Source organism: Thalassophryne amazonica, chromosome 16 (assembly GCF_902500255.1).
Source record: "Thalassophryne amazonica chromosome 16, fThaAma1.1, whole genome shotgun sequence".
In the NCBI taxonomy this organism is placed as follows: Eukaryota; Metazoa; Chordata; class Actinopteri; order Batrachoidiformes; family Batrachoididae; genus Thalassophryne; species Thalassophryne amazonica.
Genome location: NC_047118.1, coordinates 13,499,118 through 13,513,897, shown reverse-complemented (window position 1 = coordinate 13,513,897; position 14,780 = coordinate 13,499,118). Strand labels below are relative to the sequence as shown.

Genomic DNA, 14,780 nt, shown 5'->3' with positions numbered 1-14,780 from the left:
ATTTGCATTTCTCTGTTGTCTGAAGTGTTTTTGATTAAAAGACTTTGGCGGCCTGTTTCAGTAAGATAGCAAATTCCTTTTTGTTTGCTTTTGTAAGCTCTATTTTTTTTTTCTTCCCTGTAGGCTGACTGCTGTTTTGCCAGTAGGTATTTGAGTTCCATTGATCACCTTTAGCTTTTCATTGTTTTTATTGGCTAAGCTGAATTGTTGATTTATGACTAAAGCCTCTGCAAAGCTTAGTCTACCCTCTCTCTCTCTCTCTCTCTCTCTCTCTCTCTCTCTCTCTCTCTCTCTCTCTCTCTCTCTCTCTCTCTCTCTCATTGAAGGTCCAAGCTGATGAATTGTGGTAACATGCAAACTACCATCACTGCATGCTGCATTACCATAGCAAATGGTGTCTTCATTATAGGTCTTGACACATAATGGTCACTATACTGGTCTTGGCTAGATATCATCATGCGATAAAGCACTGTTATGTCAGACTTAGAAGATATGGTAATACTAGAAGGCCCAGGCAATTACTGTATGTGTGCTTAACTCAGCACACTATACTCTAATAAGTACATTTACATAGCTGCATGCACTGGGAATGGCTGTGTGTACCTCTGTGTGTATGGTGTGGTGTGTGTCCTACAGCGAGCTAGGCAGCACTAGGCATTGTAATGTGTGCATGTGTGTGTGCTGAGGCTAGGTACTGTTTGCATGCTGTGTATGCGTGCGTGTGTCCGTGCTTATGTGCTATGCACGTCCTGCATTTGCATTGCATTTTTTTTTTTTTTTTTTTTTTTGCATGTGTTACAGTGCACTGCAGATCCCATGCAGATATATAATGTGTATAAACATGCACATGCCCAAACTTGGCCATTTTGTGGATTAGTCTGTGCAATTTTCACATTATTTAGCTCAATTATCCAGGAGGGACTATGAGTAGAGCCGCTTCTTCTTTACATCAAAAGGAGCCAGCTGAGGTGGTTCTGGCACCTGGTGAGGATGCCTCCTGGTCGTCTCCATAGGGAGGTCATCCAGTCACGTCCAACTGGGAGGAGGCCTCAGGGAAGACCCAGGACACACTGGAGAGATTATGTTACATATATCTCAGCTGCAGCAGAGCAGCTGAGAAGATCATAGGTACCTCCACCCCCAACACGCCCCAAGACATATATAGCACCTGCCTCAACCACAAGGCCACCCGCATTGCGGGAGATCCCACCCACCCATTAAACTGCCTCTTCAGCCTGCTACCATCAGGGAGGAGACTGCGGAGTCTCCGGGCCAGGACCAGCCACCTGAGGGACAGTTTCACTCACCAGGCTGCCAGAGCACTCAACTCCCTCTGCAATTTGCACAAGACATACTGCTGCCACCAGATACCTCACTGACCACAGTCTACTGTCTCCCTTATTTATATAGTTATATTTTATATTCATACTGTTGTTATGGCTCCTACACATAAGGAAGACTGTTCTTACTGTTTTTTTCTTCTCTGGTTAACTTGTATGCTCTGTGGCAAATTTGGCATCATACTATAACTTGAATGTCTGTCTGTCCCCGACTACTCCCAGGTCCGTTTTGCACGATGTTCACTAAATTCGGTATGTGGATGAGAGTCAAACCCAGAATGCTCTTTTAAGGGTTTGTTTCAGAAAAACCAAGGTCACTGAGTTCCAGCATCAAAATATTGAATTTAACTCCAGCTTCTGCCAAACCTGACAAACATATGTCAGTGGATTCTTGAAATTCCCAGTCAAGGTCAAACTTGCCAAAGGTCAGTCATTGGGGTCATTTGGCACAAATATGATGGTGGGTTCTGGAATTTCCCAGGAGAGGTCAATTTGCCAAAGTTCAATTACCTGGTGGGGGGGCAAAGTCTTTCTCAAAATTGCCCAGCAAGGTCAAATGTACCAAAGGTCAGTCACTAGGGCAAAGGTCATGTCAGCCTGTTTGTGTGTTTGTCTGCTTCTCCAAGGTCTTTTCTCTGAGTTCTACCAATCTTGGTATGTCAGTGAAGATGGACCCCAAAACTGCCCTTTAAAAAAAATCCTATTTACAAAGGTCAAGATCAAGGAATTTGATTTTCAACTTGATTTGGACCAAATGTGGCACACATTTAAGTGGATTCCAGAATTGACCTAGCAAGGTCAGACTGAGGCCAATCATTTGGGTGACTGGAGACCAGTTTCAGCTTGTCATGGATCTTCACGGCAACTGGAACTTTTACCTAGTTACTAAAATATGAGCAATACCCAGAAACAGCAGCACTTGTGACGAAGAGGAAGTTGCAACTTGCTGCACCTTATTAAAAGCTCATTTCTGACTGACTGCTCAAAACTTTTGTTTTCCTTCCTGACACATTTTATAAAAGCATCGTCGGCCGACTAATTATCGGTTATTTAAATGACAATAATGACACGTCAAGCACATTCAAACTAAATGTGACACAGAAATCACAGCAAGAGGTAAAAAACAAGAAGCTAAAATCACGTCTTTATTTATGCGTCATGTTGGCATCAAAAAGACCAGATGGCAGTTTGCAAGTGTCTGGGGTAATCTGATCCAGACAGAATATATATGAGTCTCGCCACATCAATGATGAAAATGGGTTTTATGTGCGGCTCGAGCAGTGCCACTTTACACAACACATTAGGGCATGAGGGGCTCCCGCATTGTCAGTCCGTGTGCGAATGGCCGAGCAGCAGGTTAATGCTGTCCACCCGCAAAAAGCCGCTGCCAGAGAATTAATGATTAAAAGACTGCGTGTCTCCGTTCTCGCATTGTTCCCTCACACGATGGCCATAAGCAAGTTGATTAGACTTTTCAGCGTTGACTCGGCAAGATTATCATCTGCTGCCCACTGATGCAGCGGCCATTACATAAAAGCTTGCTTTCCCGCAAACTGCGCCATTGCTCTCCAGCAATGGCTGCTTCATCACAAAACAGCCGTGCACAGAGATAGCTGCTGATAATGCTTCTGCGCAGCAGGCTCCTTTTTAGAAATACAGCCTTTCGCTCTTGCAGTAACGTGGCAGTGACCTTGGATTCATCTGTGTGTCTGTGATAGATGTCAGTATTATTTACATCGGTATAAATTACGCTTGTAGGCAGGCTTCAGATATGCATATCATTTGTATAATGTGTTTTTAAGTATGTAATATTTTCGATAATGACAAAAGAATGTCTTCCGCGACATCTGACCTTCAAAGATGTGGTGAAATAAAAGGATGGTGTTCAAGCACAAGTGTCGATGATGAAAGTACAGCAGAACTGTAGATGATCAGGTAAGCGGGTGGATTATTCCATCGAAGCCATATAGTGGACACTTACTGATGATGCTCCACAGCATCGCCCATAGAAGAGCTGGGTTGATGCTCAACTGAGTGGATCCAAGCAAGGCATCTTGGCAGTAGAGGTGGGCGAATCGATCCTAATATCGATACCAATGCTGGTATTGATATTGAACTATCCTCATGTAAAAAGATCGATACTCATGCTTTTTTCTTTCTCCCGCACACACTGACTCAAAGTCTACTCTCTGTCTGTAAGAGCAGCGCTGCGCTGTGTCACACAACACGGAGCAGCGCACCCTTGTATTGTGGTTTGTCAACCCTCTACTACTTTTGGATCCTTTGGATCTCTGAAGCTTACATATGAAAAAGTATCTGTATCGATATCAGCAATACTGAGCCTGTATTTACTTGGTACGGATCAATACCAAAATTCCTGGTAACGCCACCTCTACTTGGCAGCACCTGACTCCAACAAACTTCCAGCCAACCCATGAATGACTAAAGAGGTGGAATGTGGTGCAGACTGGTGTAACGAGTTATACCAGAACACGCCGCCCATCTCATATGTACAAAACAAGCTAAAGCTATCTGGCTAACTTTGGTTTGGGAGTTTGACAAATGCGTAGTTTTTTTCTCGTCAGGGTGGTGGTTTGTTTTTGTTTTGTTACCTACGCCAACGAAGTTGGAGGAGGCGACGTTTTCGCTCCTGTTTGTTTGTCTGTCTAGTTGTGAACAGCCTGGAGCCCATGATTTCTCATATATCGTTATGAAATTTTACTGAAGATTCATATCCTGATAAGCAAGCACAGATCCAATTTTCAAGGTCATAAGTCAAAGTCAGGAAAAATATTGGAAAATTGGAAAAATCCTAACGAATTTTCAAAAATACAATTACCATAACTATTTAAAAAGCTCAAATTTCTTTCATATTTGACAGCGTTATGTAAGATGATATCCTTTATTGACTGACAGTTTGATTCAGCACTAATCCAGATTACAGATTTTGTGGCCGTTTAAATTTAACACTGAAAACCCCATTTAATATCTGAATCAAATGTGCCCCAATCACTCTCATATTTGAAAGTGAGGTGCAGACTGACACTCACTGTCACCTGACAAAGTTTGATCTGGAGCTGATCCGGATTGTGGATTTTGTGGACATTTTAATTTAATATTAATTTTGACAACGATGTGCAAACTGGCACTCTCAGTGAACAGTTTGATATGAAGAGTTCAGATGCAAACCCAGTAAGTCCTTTTTTTTCAAATGGAGAAAAATGCAGTTGAAAATGGAGATTTAAAGGAAACCCTATGCAGAAATACACAGACTTTCATCAATAACATGAAAACAGTTTGTTCAAATTCTTTCATATTTTGCACACTGATGGTCCCCTTGACAGCCAAGTACATGTTGGCGTCAACTAAAAATTTATGGTTTTTAAGATACTGGGTTTTGCATCGGAACTCTTCATATGCATCTGATCCGTATTACGGATTTAGCAGATATTTGATTTTAACATTGAAAATGTTAAAATAATGGGTGGCTTGATTACGGGTCTAGCAGATCGAACGGTCCGCTCTGCCTCCACTGCGCATACGTCATTTCGGAGCTCAGCTGCTCATCTAAGACAGAGTATCTTCACCCAAAGCGCTAAAAATGGATTAATGGGATTATTCAATCAGATGACAAAGTAAAACCTCTTAAATCATTCTAAAGTCAGTTTTAAGCAGAAATGAAGTGATAACCAGTGAGTCGCTACTGACGCTTTGAAATGACAGAGGCGCAGTGAATGCAGCATCAGCAGCTCGTCTGGCTGTGGCGCTCTGATCACTTTCTCTGTCTTTTATGATGAAATAATGCTGAATTTATGTGAAAATGATTCTTGTACAAAAGCTTCAGATATCTGTGGCTGAGACAGATGATGACTGGAGTGCAGTTTAAAGCAGAAACGAGGCGATAATCTGTGAACCGCAGCTAATGACACATGCGCAGTGAAGGCAGGGTGGACTAATTTTTAGGGGGGACCATTCAGTCAGCAACACCGCCATTACAAATTATGACCAGCATAACATTGCAGCAAACATCATTAAGGGATAGATAGATATATGCTAATCAGTGCTAATGGTATTAACATACAAATGAAAACACATTAAATTTTCATTAAATGAGAATACTGTAACACAAACTTCTGTTAGAATAATTAACTGCACGGTAAGCAAAATTATCTCAGATATTTGAAATGACAGGCTCAGACACAAACATGATCAAGCCCACACCAGTGACTCTTAATCCACTGGCACACTAGCTGTCACTCAAAGTGACCATTCCCCTATTTATTCAAACATTTAGTGCTTAAAATAGCTTAAACTGATGAGTTATATAAAAAAATTATCTGCCACAGATACAAGATTGTCTCAAGGCACAATTCTGGGGAAGGGTACAGAAACATTTCTGCTGCTTTGAGGGTCCCAGTGAGCACCGTGGCCTCCATCATCCATAAGTGGAAGAAGTTTGTATCCACCAGGACCCTTCGTGGAGCTGGCCACGTGTCTAAACTGAGCGATTGTGGGGAGAAGGACCTTTGTCAGGAAGGTGGCCAAAAACCCAATGGTCACTCTGTCAGAGCTCCAGTGAAGCATGGTGTTGGCAGCATCATGCTGTGGGGATGTTTTTCAGCAGCAGGAACTGGGAGACTAGTCAGAATTGAGGGAAAGATGAATGCAGCAATGTAAAGAAACATTCTGGGTGAAAACCTGCTCCAGAGCGCTCTTGACCTCAGACTGGGGTGACGGTTCATCTTTCAGCAGGACAATGACCCTAAGCCAATGCTAGACAATGACCCAAGATATCAAAGGCGTGGCTTCAGGACAACTCTGTGAATGTCCTTGAGTGGCCCAGCCAGAGCCCAGACCTGAATCTGATTGAACATCTCTGAAGAGATCTGAAAATGGCTGTGAACACTCCACATCCAACCTGAAGGAGCTTGAGAGATGCTGTAAAGAGGAACAGGAACACAACCAAGCTTGTGGCATCATATTCAAGAAGACTTGAGGATGTAATTGTTGCCAAAGGTGCATCAACAAAGAACTGAGCAAAGGGTGTCAGTACTTATGTGCATGTGATTTCTTTGTTTGTTTTGTTTTTTAAATATATTTGCAAAAATTTCCAAAAAAAAAAAAAAGATTCATGTTGTCATTATGGGGTGTTGTGTGTAGACATTTGAGGAAAAAAAATAAATTTACTCCATTTTGAAATAAGGCTGTAACATAACAAAATGTGCAAAAAGTGAAGTGCTGTGAATACTTTTTGGATGCACTGTATTTACAGGCATGTGGTAGAATTTTTCTCTTTTAGAACCCAATATACACCAAATATACAACGTCAACAACAAGAGCTCCTTTGGGAAGCATGACATATCTTTTTCTTTACATGCAATCTGAAGCTGACTAGACCTGTTCAAGGCAATTAATTGAATAAATCAACTGCAAACATCTCTTTATAAATTTATAAGCTTTTAATAACACTATTACTCTTGTTGGCATAGCTTTTATTAGTATTGTATATCCTTAGTGGAGATTGTCTCAAAATCACATTAAAACAGCACAAACAACACCTGTGCTTAGCAACTGGATGTTGCTCCCTGGTTGCACATTACGACTGCGGAGACTTGATGTTGCAGCATGCTGCAACACGGACAGTAGCGATAAGGCCAAGAACTGTTCAGCAGTTTGTTAATGGACAAAGTCGAAGTATCCTCATGTAAAGTAAATCTGAAGTTAGGAGTCCAAAAAAAAAAAAAAAAGAACTGACACCCATCCAATGAATTTACAGTCGAGTCTCCTGCAGATGCAATACACAGCACAGCGGTGAAATGAAACTTAACTCATTTTGGCTCATTTCTAGAACGTATTGTTTTTTTTATCAGGTCCTCTGTGCAAAATTACACACAGCACAGCAAAGGTGCACAGTAACCTCATGAAGTGTGCAGACAATAAAACTTTTTTAGTCATTATGTCTGCACAATATCAGCGCCACAGAGGCAACATTACATGTACAGAGAGTTTTTTTTTAATTTCTTTTCTTCTTTCAGCTCCTACCTCTTATTTGGGGTCACAACAGCTATAAATGAGCATAGATTTCATTATGTTGGACTTATGGCAGAGGTGGGATCAAGTCACCATCAAGTCACTCTCAAGTCATGAATCAGCAAGTTCCAAGTCAAGTCTCAAGTTATAATGACTGCCAATTGTTTACAAGCTGGCTCCAAAACACAAAGCACATTTCCATAGAGGTCCATGTTAAAATGACCAACTTTGGAGCAGAAATAAACATGTTTACAGCCTGGTACAAAAACTGGTTTTGGTCTGTATAGAGAGTTTTCTCTTTCAAACGTCTTAGTTTAAGATGTTTTAAACCATAAAGTTCTGTAAAATTACGGATGTGGTTGCTTTGAGTGGCAGCGCCTCTGTTGACTGTCTCTGTCTCTCGTAGCATCTTTAGAGGCAGTGTTGCCAAATCTTTAGTTAGGAAAGTCCCTTCTGGCTGTCCTAAATTCACTAGAAGTCAATAAATGATGCATCACCCTAATTTGCATAATTGGTCATGTGCATGTAATTGTAATAGACGCTTATAGGAGAGACGAGTAACGTCCTGGTGAGAGACAAATGTGTTAAATGTGTTTAGGACTACAAATGAAGTTTCTTTTTCTGTTTCTTTTTTTATGTCACAATTTCAACACTCCTTTATCCAGGCTTGGGACAGACAAAGTGACCTTTTTTTGTTTTGTTTTTTACTTTAGTTTAGTTTTCTTAAAGGGGAACTAAGTGATTTCCTTACCTTAATTTTTTATTTACCTTCATTTAATTACCTTACCTTAATTTACCTTATTGAGATAGTGAACTCTTACAAGTGCTTGGGTGTTCACCTAAACAATGAACTGGACTGGTCCAACAGCACTACTGTGCTTTAGAAGAAAGGCCAGAGCAGACTCTACCTGCTGAGGACATCAGGTCCTTTGGAGTGCAGGGGGTGTTACTGAGGACCTTCTTTGACTCTGTAGTGGCATCAGCCATTTTTTATGGAGTGGTCTGCTGGAGCAGCAGTATCACAAGTGCTGAGAGGAGGAGCCTTGTCAAAGTGATTAGGAAGGCCAGCTCTGTCCTGGGAAGTCCCCTGGACTCACTGCAGACAAAACCGCAAAAAATAAAAAAATGACCAAAGTTACTTAGTTCATCTTAAGTCTGGCATTTAGTGCACTGATTTAGTAAATTTACATCTCGCTTTAGATCCACCAGCTGCAGCCTTGCGCATATGTGATTCATTTGCAGTCTTGATGTGGAGGCGTGAACATCTCCTGCCTTGAATGCTGCGTGAGGACTGGGCCGCCTGTGAGTGCTGCACCCGCTGCTTACTGAGAAGAGTAAGAAGGATACATGCTTTCATGATTAGTGCACAGGTGTGCCTTAGACTGCCCACAATAAAAGGCCACTCTGAAAGGTGCAGTTTTATCACACAGCACAATGCCACAGATGTCGCAAGATTTGAGGGAGCGTGCAATTGGCATGCTGACAGCAGGAATGTCAACCAGAGCTGTTGCTCGTGTATTGAATGTTCATTTCTCTACCATAAGCCGTCTCCAAAGGCATTTCAGAGAATTTGGCAGTACATCCACCAGCCTCACAACCGCAGACCACGTGTAACCACACCAGCCCAGGACCCTCCACATCCAGCATGTTCACCTCCAAGATCGTCTGAGACCAGCCACTCGGACAGCTGCTGGAACAATCGGTTTGCATAACCAAAGAATTTCTGCACAAACTGTCAGAAACCGTCTCAGGGAAGCTCATCTGCATGCTCGTCGTCCTCATCGGGTCTCGACCTGACTCCAGTTCATCGTCGTAACCGACTTGAGTGGGCAAATGCTCACATTCGCTGGCATTTGGCACGTTTGGAGAGGTGTTTCTCTTCACGGATGATGCGAAGGAGATGTGTTGCACTGCATGAGGCAAAATGGTGGTCACACCAGATACTGACTGGTATCCCCCCCCAATAAAACAAAACTGCACCTTTCAGAGTGGCCTTTTATTGTGGGCAGTCTAAGGCACACCTGTGCACTAATCATGGTGTCTAATCGGCATCTTGATATGGCACACCTGTGAGGTGGGATGGATTATCTCAGCAAAGGAGAAGTGCTCACTATCACGATTTCGAACTGGTTTGTGAACAATATTTGAGGGAAATGTGATATTGTGTATGTGGAAAAAGTTTTAGATCTTTGAGTTCATCTCATGCAAAATGGGAGCCAACCACAAGTGTTGCGTTTATATTTTTGTTGAGTATACATACCAGACATACTGATCAATATTCGTACTGCTACTACTGTTCCTCTCCTTCCCGTCCCCTGTCGTCCTGTTACCTCCTCCTCCCCTGAGTGAGGAGTTTGTACAGTCTGATGGCCTGAGGGACAAGGGAGCTTTTCAGTCTGTTGGTCCTGCACTTTGGAAGGAGCAGTCCTGTGGCTGAAGAGCTCTAGGTTGCTGATGACAGTGTGCAGAGGGCGACTGGCATCGTCCATAATGTCCAGCAGTTTGTCCAGTGTTCTCTTCTCTGCCACCATCACCAAAGAGTCCAGCTTCATGCCAACCACACAACCAGCCTGTCTGATCAGTTTGTTCAGCCTGGATGTGTCCCTCTTGGATGTGTTGGAATGTAGGAATGCACAGCCTCCACCTCAGCTCCCTCACTCAGAACTGGTCATGGACTTGGTCTGGATTTCCCAAAGTCAGTGACCAGCTCCTTTGTCTTTGAGGTGTTGCTTGGTAGATGTTTGTGTGGTCCCTCACTGGGCCCCTGTACTCCTCCTTTCTGTCATCTCTGATGCATCCAACGACTGTGTCATCTGCAAACTTCCCACTGGCGCCCACCTTTCTGTCTGCATCAGGTAATAAGCTCAAAACAGCTGGGAGAAACACAATGTCCACCATGTGGGCAAATATTGGACAAAATATGCAACAGAAACAGAAGGTAGATGGAAATTATATATATAAAAAATTGTCAGTACAGCAAATTAGTGATGTCAAAACTCAAAACACTTTCAGAACATTTGTAAATCTTTGCAATCCACGTATTTTAAGACATTTTTCCAAAGTCCATATCTAAAGTAAGATCTCGCATGTTGTGATAAACGAGCCCTCACTGTGTCATCGACTGTTTTGAAGCATGTTTCAGTGTTTGTATGTTTCAAATCGTTCCACCTGATTTGCCCCTGTGGTGTTGAGACATAATAAAACACCAGTGAATGAACGGCTACAGTAAATATGGTTCCCGTCTCTACTTTCAGGTCTTTTCAAGATGTCCTATTAGCAGACAAGCAGACAAGCAACCAGAGGCACAACATAAACTCCTTGAATGGTGTAATGAAGCTTGACAGCTCACAGGTAGTCGAGTGTCTCGCCTGACTGAGCCAAGTTTGCCTCAAGACACCCACAGCATGGTACGACTGCTCTAAACCACCACAGTGGAAGAACAAAAATCACAACAGTGTGCTGTCACACTACTCAATTCATCAGATCAGGAACCCAATAGAAATTCTGGATTTTACAAACTCGAAAGTCTATAAATCTCTTGGGAATTTTGGCAGTTTTTCAGAGAAAGATTTTCATACAAGAAAACAGATCAGATCTATGTTCGAGTCTCTTACATGCTTTCTGGCAAAGTCCAGCTAAAAGTTCACTTGAAGAGAATCCTCCTCTGTTCCACTCCACTGTCCAGCTGTAGTAGACACTGGAAACAAAAGAACCATGATGCAGAGATTGTCCAATCATAGCCACAGAAGCCTACATCTTCTTCAGAGTTGTCATAGCTGTCTTTGTGGCTTCCCTCACTGATCTGCTTTTTGTACGATCACTCAGTTTTTCTGAAATGCTCACTCCAGGCAGATTAATCATATCATAGCCTACCATACTGTTGGGACTAGGGTCAGTGTCAGCATTGATCCTGTTACTTGTAACACTGGGATGTTTTATGCTTTTCTGTGTTTTTATAAATGTTTTATGTGTTTTATTTTACTTTTTCAATAGTTGTCATGTGGAACTGTATAGTGCAGGGGTGGGTAATCATGTGCCATGAAGGGCCAAAGCACTGCAGGTTTTCCTTGCTACCAGTCACCTCAGCAGGTGATTTCATTAATGATCAGGTGTTTCAGCAGGTAATTTCAAGATGACCAGGTGTTTATGTTCAAGGTAGAAGCTCATCAGCAACCCACCTGCTGAGGTGATTGGTTGCAAGGAAAACCTGCAGTGTCTCGGCCCTCGTTGCCCACCCCTGGTATAGTGTATGTGTGTACCCCGGACATGGCCTCTGATTTCAAGAACTGTAGGTGGTCCTCCACTGGGGGAAAACCCTTTGGCATCTCATCTCTGGACAAGAAGAAACCACAAGAGAGCACAAACAGTCTTGTCTTTGGAGGATGGCAGCTGGTGTGGTGCCACTGCACAGTGGCACCCAGATCCAAACCTGAGGCATCTTATTGGGATGCAGATGGAGGGTACCTGGAACATCCTTTCTCTCACTGAGGATACCCACCTTCCACTGCTGTCAACGGAGCTTTGAAAACTCCATACTGCAGTGGCTGCACTGTTGAAAGTGCAAAAACCTGGAAGTGGCCACATCTCTGTGTGTATCCACATACAGAGATGGGGCCTGGATTCCCCAATGGTCAATGCACAGAGGACGTAGCAGTTGCTGTGGCAGACTGGCTCCGTCCAATACTGGTAGACATCACCACTTTCAATGAGCACATTATGAGGCTCAAACTCAAACATCTTCTGGGTGTTGTGTCCATTATCTAAGTCTACGCTCCGAATGCGGTGATCAATAGGTTGGTAAGGGAGACATTTTCGCAGCTTCACTTGGTGACTGACGATTGTCCCAGACGTGACACTTCATTGGTCAAAAGAAACAAAACAACTAATTTTAAAACAACTAATCTGGTAGTTGTTAATAATCTCTTAATAAATACATTTGTCTGGATGTATTTTGCTAACCTAGTCACCTACCAAAAAAATCAAGTCAAACTCACTCACTCATCTTCAACCGTTTATTCCAGGATCATGGGGGGCTGGAGCCTATCCCAGCATTCATAGGGCATGACACATTCACACCCGTATACACACACCTATGAACAATTTAAAGGTTGCAGTCCACCTAAGCTGCATGTCTTTGGATGTGGGAGGAAGCTGGAGCACCCGGAGGCAGAGGTGTGCACAGCTAACCAAAAAGTTAGCTTCGATAACCGCCAAGCAGCTAACTAAAAAGTTATGTTTTATAACACTAAACCTCCAAAAAATTTTATCAGAAGCTACAGCTAACCACTAACTGATAACTTTCAGTATTGTCTCCGATACACTCTCAGCTACTGATAAGCCGATTTTGAGTTTAAACTCCACCAATGCTTCTGACAGAATCAAAGGTGATCACAAACCCAAACACAGCCAGTGAGTCAGCGCTTCTGTCTTTGTGCACTCTGCCTACTGCTGTAAGGACAAGTCATTTGCCTTGACAGCATACAGTGATCCAGCCATGAGACAGACATCTTGAAACGAAAGCAGGTTTGACTTATGGTTTTGATTTATGAACTAAATTAATCCGGGTAGTTTAACTACATTAATGTCAAGTCTGTCATTTGTACAAAGTGAAAATATAACACATATTTTTTAATTTTAAAATAATGCACTAATTCTGAAGTTTTGAACATATTAACACACAGATGCCAAACTGCATTATGGGTAAACTGAACCTCGATTTCAATTCAAGTTATTCACTTTATATAGCACCAAATCACAACAGAGTTGCCTCAAGGCGCTTCACACAAAACAATTGAGAAAACAAAATGAAATGAATTAAAAGATAGTAAGAGTAAAAAAGTAAAAAACAAAAAAAAACAAAAAGCATAGTAACATAATATGCCAGTATGTAATATGCCATCCAGTAGATGGGTCAAAATGCAAAAAAACACTGCCATCTAATGGATGGCAGGGTGAATAATGCCTGGTTATATCACATAGTTGATGCTGCCTGGCTGAATCTCAACTTAAACAGAATTTTCAGTTTTGCAAATGCCTTGTTTTAACAAATGTTCAACTCAAACTGTCAAATATTCATTCTGCTCCCCTAAAGGGAAACACACATGGCACACAACATAATTCAGATTCGCAATAGACAACTTTGATCGGATCCAACTGGATTGGACTGTTTGGTTGGATGTTGTTTGTTTGTTTCGTTTCTAATTTTAATTTCAGTATTTTTTTTTTTTCCAATATCAGATTTGTACAGATCCAAAATATCAGACCGGCACACCCTTAGTCTTTAGTACTAGGTCACACTGGGTACCACTGGAATGACTTTTCAAAGAGCCTGTTAGATTTAAATTTCTGATAAATGCATGAGTGCCGCCATAATTGCTTAATCCAAATCCCAAATGCACTAATTAGCAATGTAAGAATAATTCAATACCAACATTAGGTTGTCCTGAGCATCAGCTCTAGATAAGCATTTGTGAAGGTCATCCTCCTCAATCAGCTCTGCTGGTTATCTGGTGAAACAACAAATCATGACTCACAACTTTCAGAGACAATAAGTGTCTTAACTCTTTTTCTCATTTGTAAATTTCCACACCGTGGGACTAATAAAGGATTATCTTATCTTATCTTGTCTTTGATTTAAAAAGAATAAACAGATCACAAAAGATATGAAGTATGTTGAAGACAAATCCTGGGTAAGCTCCAAACTGCAAAGGGAAATATTCCATCACAAAAGGAAGAAAAATATCTTCTTTATAATTAATAATGCATACGGTTTCCCTTGACGTTTTTCCAGGTCCGGTGGTACTCACCAAAATAAAAAAGAAATTGTGAGATGCACTACATGAAAAACACAAGATAATATTATTGCCCAAACCATGTGTGTATGTTTGTTTGTCTGTTTGTGAACAGCCTGGAGCCCACAATTTTTCATATATCGTTATGAAAATTTTACTGAAGATTCATATCCTGATAGGCAAGAACAGATTCAATTTTCAAGGTCATGGTCAAAGTCAGGAAAAATCTTGAAATAAAGGGAAAAAAATCATTATCTTATCATTGAACGAATATTCAAAAATTCATAACTGCCAAAAAAGATCAAATTTCTTTCATAGTTGACAACGTTATGTAGGATGGTATCCTTTATTGACTGACAAGGTTTAATCCAAATCTGATCCAGATTACAGATTTTGTAGGCATTTAAATTTAACATTGAAAACCCCATTGAATGTATATTTAACATTATATCTTAATCAAACACTCTTGTATTTGAAGGTGGGGTGCAGACTGGCACTCACTATCACCTGACAAAGTTTGATTCAGCTCTGATCCGGATTATGGATTGTGTGGGCATTTGAATGTAACAAACCCCATTTAATATGTTAAATGGACTGCATTTATATGGCGCTTTTCCAT

At 41.5% G+C, this 14,780-nt stretch overlaps 1 long non-coding RNA gene across 1 annotated transcript; it reads right to left on the bottom strand.

The window, feature by feature from the left end:
- Positions 1-235: 235 nt before the first annotated feature.
- On the bottom strand, positions 236-12,536 carry LOC117528374. Its single transcript, XR_004565749.1, has 3 exons — positions 12,461-12,536; positions 800-805; positions 236-246 (listed from the first exon to the last, which is right to left on the bottom strand). It is a non-coding gene; the product is annotated as an uncharacterized LOC117528374 (long non-coding RNA).
- Between the last annotated feature and the right edge of the window lie 2,244 nt (positions 12,537-14,780).